We start from the raw sequence: 6,000 nt of genomic DNA, 5'->3' as shown, positions 1-6,000 counted from the left end.
AAAAAAAATCACACCAGTGCCGCGAACAAAGCAGGAAACTGAGACGAGGGTTTTGGGAGGAAATGTTTCAAAGTTTGTGGGAAAGTAAGATTGAACAAGATGTTCTGAACTTCTATGTGAAGAGGAAAAAGAGAAAGGAAGAGAATAGAATAACACTGAGACATGTTTCTGTCTGTAGATCGTGTGTGCACATGGATTTTAGTCCTATAGCAGTATTGATATTTCTCTGACGGCCTATCCAACGTATCGAGAAGCAAGAGAGCAAATTGGAATAAATGTAATTGAGAAGGAATAGAAGGATGTGAGTGAAACTTCCCTCAGAGGGGCGGAGCAGGAAGCAGACTGAGCTGGTCCCAGTCTGGATCAAACTCAAGCTGCAGAAAACACTGAAATGAATTATTCAGACTTTCAGACCAATGGCAGGAAGTTGAGAAGCATTAAACTATAGAAGAAGAAACAGAAGAGGAAGAAGCTGTAGACCTCCGACGATATAATGTAGAGGACGTTTATTTGATGCATTTGAACTTGTGAGGAGTACTGTAGTAATGTGGAGTACTGTAGTACTGTGGAGTACTCTAGTACTGTGGAGTACTGTACCCTGAAGGTGCTGATGCTGCTAGTAATACCATCATGATGTTAGCATGGCAATGAACGCCGTCTACAAACCAATCAGAGAAAAGTACAGGTAGACTCCGCCCACTCCGTGATGACACCAGGATGGTTGTATGTCAGACAACATTCATTAGTTCCTAATTTACAGTGTGACACCAACACTAACCAGATTGACCATTAGAACAGAGGCTGGGCTGGATACTGGGTTTACTTTGGTTTCTTTATCACACGTCTCGTTTTTCTCAGTTTAAGGTTCACAGAGAGAAACCTGTCAACATGTACAGTGTTAGATTCAAGCTCTTTTTTATGTAGGTCAGCTGGTCTGTGGTGATTTTCCCATCATGCGTATGGTTTATTTATTATTTGTATTTGCAGTTTTTCTCACCTTCTATAGAAAAAGCTTGTATCAGGAGCAGCAGTCGTAAACAAATGCTGCAGATTAGTGATAAATCACAGGAATTATTTAAACTCTGTGCAGAGAAGTAATCACAAGAATAGAGACAAGAAAGAAACCTGCTTCTTCTGTGTGTGTGTGATCCAAACCTGGCAACCTGGATCCTGCAGGAGAAGAGCAGCGGTGATATGAGAGGCAGAGCGGAGGCTGAACTGAGAGAGGGAATGAGGAGAGGAGTGACAGGTGAGGGAGCTGGCACAGCAGAAAGCTGCTGCTCCACCGAGGAAGAGACGAAAACGGATTTGGGGTTAATTTGCATTTCAAACTCGCCCGGCTTCCTGCCTGCGATGTCAGAAAGCTGCAGATTTCCACTCGTCTGTCTCTTCTCATTTCATCTCTCGCTCCGTTTTCTACATTTACAGCAGGTTTTTCTTCTCTTGTCTCCATTTCTCCTGCAGGTTTGGTTTAATCTTCCTCTGTTTTATTATAAATGTCTCCATGTGTTATCCTCTACCTTCTGTTATTTGCTCTGAATGACAAATTCTATATATTTAATTAATCTCCCGATCTGCCCCCCAAGTATTATGTTTTAATCAACCGTAGCAGTTCAATAATAAATATCAAATTCATAGACTTTTAACATGATATTATTGAAATGATTAATCTATAATGATTCCAATGTCTGTCAGTCTTCTCGTAGAATTTAGTAAATCACTCAAACTTCATGAGCCAAAAATAATAACGACTTCCCTGCAGATAAACCAGGGAGGATGAACGCAAAGTTTTCTAACTTCACTCTGCAACGTGGACTGTTTACAAAAAAGCTCTGCACACGACTTAATAAATAAACTTAAAATATACTCAATGACTGTGATGGTATAATATTCCCGGCTTCACAATTTGATCACATAAAAAACAAAATTTGAACCTTGGCCTAGTTTTTTGGGTAAAAACAAACAAGCTCTCATTTCATCGCATGAATAATACACAGATTTTTCCATCCTTCTCATTTTCTCTATTCAGATTTGATTTATGATGAAATAACGTCTTGGAGATGTGCTGCTGTTTGTTGAGTCCCTGGAAATGACGCAATAAAAAACACAATTTATTATTAAATATCTCTAGATGGCTTCATTTTAATACATGAATCAGAAGTTGCCCACTTCTCTCTCTCTCTCTCTCTCTCCATCTCTCACTCTTGCGTTGCTCTCAGACAGTTTTTCCGTCTCCGTCTGTCCTCATTCGCGTCCTGCAGTGCCGGGTGTTATTAAAATGATAGAATGAAGACGCACAGCAGGGGGAGGTATACACCCAGAGAGAAACGAGGGAGGATTCAGCGGCAGGGAAAGGGAGGTAGGGCTTCAGTAAATTAAAATGGGTCATAGAGACAAACACACATTTAATCATACATATTTAAAAAATTGTATTTTCTTTGCAACACAAAAACAATTAAAAGGACAAACAAACGCTGGGATGCTTTGTTGTGTTGAACGTAACCTTTATTTTAGTTCAGGAACTATTTCATTTTAATAGCACATTAAATTGTGGACTTTTTATAGCAGCTATTTCCTTTTATTGTGTTGCCGACCTTTGTAACACTGCCCTCTATGGCTCACAGTTAATAACCTGCAGGAAGTACCAACAGCCTCATCATCACTTTTAAGAATGAATTTGTCTCAGATCCTAAATAACGGCCTGGTTCTCTGTTCTCTCTCTCTGAGCTCTTTATTAGGAACACCTGCACTCCTGCTTATCCAGGCAGTTATCTGATCAGTGAATAATTTGGCAGCAGAAAACCAGTTAGTGCTCACATGAATGGAGTGAGAGGTCAGAGGAGACTGGTCAGACTGGTTGGAGCTGGAGTGGTGAGCACAAACACTTTCAACCTTGAGGTTGATGGTTGAGCAGCAGCAGAGATCACGTCAGGTTCCACAAAACAGGAACATGAATCTGAGGCTGTGGTGACACAGAGTCAAAAACCATCGGAAACACTAAGCCTGGTCTGGATTTCTGCTGCAGGTCTGGATTTGGCATCAGACCAGGCTGGTGGTGGTGGTGGTCCTTGTAAACCAGTAGATCATGGTGGGAATACCACAGTCTCTTCTGACCATCTTCATGGACACAATCAACCATCAGCTAAAGGAGACTTGCAGCAGAATGGTTCTCCATTTCTTCAGAGACCTCCTCAGTCCCCAGATGTTCATGCAGTAGAACCTCGGTGATGTGGAAGAACATGAGATGTGCAGCTGGTAAAATCTGCAGAAACTGTTCAACCCAGTTCATGTAAAGCAGAGTTTTCAACATCGAGGACACTACAGAGTGATGGTGGCGTGTCCCTAATAAAGTGCTCACTGAGGGAATGTTGTCGTTGTAATGATGTCGTGCACATTATCTTGTTTTTACCACATGAACCATGATAGAAAGGGCACTCCCCCCCCCCCCCCCCCCCTTATCCCACCCACGTTTTATATATTTGTGTTTATATTTTATTCATTCCAACAAACAACAACCTCATTTGCCGGATTCAATGTTTAGCTTTCTATACAGAAGCGATGATTTATACATGATATGTCGATTTTTGCATGTTTAAATTATTTCTTCATAAAGATTAATCATTTTAATCACATGCCACGTGTTATATTTGCATAAGTACTTATATTTACGTATGTATTTACGCATACTTACTTATTTAACCTTTATTATTCGAGTGACCACTTTCTATATCTGTTACTTTAAGTTGAGAGGGATTCCAAAGACATTTTGTGCAGCTGTAAAAGATATTATATATACTGTATATATATATATAGTATATATACAATCCATGTGTTGAATGGATCCTTCACTCTGATGAGGGACAGAAAATGTGTTTGTGTGTGCAGATCAGGTTGTTGATCTTTGTGAGTATGTGTGTGGGCGTTTGTGTGTATGCACCATGTCTAGACGTGTGTGCACTTTAATCAGCTGCCCACTGCTTGTGTGTGTCTGTGTGTGTGTGTGTGTGTGTGTGTGTGTGTTTGTGTGTGTTTGAGTGAGCGAATGTGCGTGTCTGTGTTAACGTGTGTGTGTGTGTGTGTGTGTGTGTGTGTGTGTGTGTGTGTTCTCCGCGCCGAGCCACAGGAGGCCATCACTTGCCACTTTAAAGTACTTACCCATAATCCTCGGAGTGTGGATTCATTTGCACTTGAAGCCCACAGGAGCAGAGAGAGAGCGAGGGAAGGAGGGCGAGCGAGCGGAGAGTAAACTAGACACAGAAACAAGATGAGGAAAGCTCTGACCATGTGTAATGTACAATGTGATCTCAAGTGTCTGGAGACTGTGTGTGTGTGTCTGTGGGTGTGTGTGTGTGTGTGTCTGGAGGAACAAGCTGACATTACTCAGTTACGTGAATGCTTCTTTTGCCTCCTTCCACCTCTCTCTCTCTGTTTCACTCCTTCCTTCTTTTCTCCGCCAGAGCCCTTAAGGAAAGACACACACACACACACACACACACAAACACGTGTTCGACGATTCAAGCATCTGAAAAGTGTTACACTAAAATGTCTTTATCTCACTGAAGTAATCACCAAGTTAATACAGCAGGGGATTGTGTGTAGCAGCTAGTTTGACCCCGAGCAGCTTCTGTCATGTGTGTGTTTGTGTCCTATTGAGTAAGGCCACTGTCACACGTACAAATGTTGTGGGTCAAAGTTCGCTAAAGGTAAACATACACACAGGAAGCAAATGATTTATTTATGGGAAGTAAACAAGAGAGGTTTGACCCTGGGTGACCGATCAGACAGTGTTTGGAAAGTGTTGTTAATACTTGAGTTTGCATTATAGAGGCATGGATGGGAATTGAACCCATGATCTTTGGTTTACGAGACCAACGCCTTACCACTTGGCCACCACGCCACCTGATGAACCTTCCTCAGGATATGAACGAAACAATATTGAACTTGTTATAGTGCAGAAAGTTTACTCAGCCATCTAACTCTGAGAAAGTAAAAGGACAAAATTGTGTTCATCACTGTGACTTCAGGCTTTTCTCTTTTTTTTCTACACAGCAATATTCCATGGTGCAGTTTAATATGAGTTTCATTTGTATCCAAACAGAAAAACAGAGATATTTCTGGCTGCACTTTGATTAGAACTCACTGCTTTGACCGATCATATCAGATTTTAATAATCAGCTGCAGTGGTTTTCATGTATTACGCTGGAGGGAGACTTGTTTTCTGGGGTTAAATCACAGACTGTAGATAAGGAGACGGACGACTCGGCTCCACCTCTTCCCCCGTTGGACAAGAATGAAGCTGAATAAACACATAAAACATTTAGATAAAAACAAATACATACAAAATATTACTTAAAACTACATAAGATGTACATTTTCATTTTTAACATCTCAACATTTTCCTCTTTGCTTTTCCCGTCACTCTCTGCTGCCACCATTATTTATATCTGTTAGGTTGAATTCATGCAAGTACTTTCTACAGAATGTGGGAAAAAAATAATTTAAGACACAAACATAAAATGACTAATGTCTTTAAATTCAAAAGCTTTTTTTTTTCTGTGTTTCCTTTTAACGCTGAGTCTCAGTTTTGGTAAATTTGAGATGAGAATCATCAACGAGAGAGATAAGAGACTTCATCTCGTAATAATAATGTGTAATTATTCATGATTTGATGCATTGCATTTGGCTGATTAAAGTGTGTGTCTGTATGTGTGTGCATGCATACATACATTTTGTTTAAACTCTAAACCCACTGATGCATTTTCAGCTGCCTCATTCTCTTTTGGTAATTGTGCTGCAAATGTTCCGACCTCCTCATCGTCACGGCCTCTTGCTTGATGTGGAAACACACAACTCAGATTCATTGGAGAAACAACACACTGCTGCACACAATATATAACACATGGATTTAAGGTTGTAAGCTTTTAAACCTGAATGATTTGCCTCCGGGGGTTGAAATACAGGTTCAGTCTGAGAAGCAGCTGTTGAACTAAAGATGAGGAA

At 40.6% G+C, this 6,000-nt stretch overlaps 1 non-coding gene across 1 annotated transcript; it reads right to left on the bottom strand.

Annotated features, from left to right (window-relative positions):
* Positions 1-4,825: 4,825 nt before the first annotated feature.
* On the bottom strand, positions 4,826-4,897 carry trnat-cgu (transfer RNA threonine (anticodon CGU)). The gene has a single exon. It is a non-coding gene; the product is annotated as a tRNA-Thr (tRNA).
* Positions 4,898-6,000: the final 1,103 nt, after the last annotated feature.

Source organism: Platichthys flesus, chromosome 2 (assembly GCF_949316205.1).
Source record: "Platichthys flesus chromosome 2, fPlaFle2.1, whole genome shotgun sequence".
NCBI lineage: Eukaryota > Metazoa > Chordata > Actinopteri > Pleuronectiformes > Pleuronectidae > Platichthys > Platichthys flesus.
The sequence above is the reverse complement of the archived record's forward strand: the minus strand, read 5'-3'. Positions and strand labels throughout refer to the sequence as shown.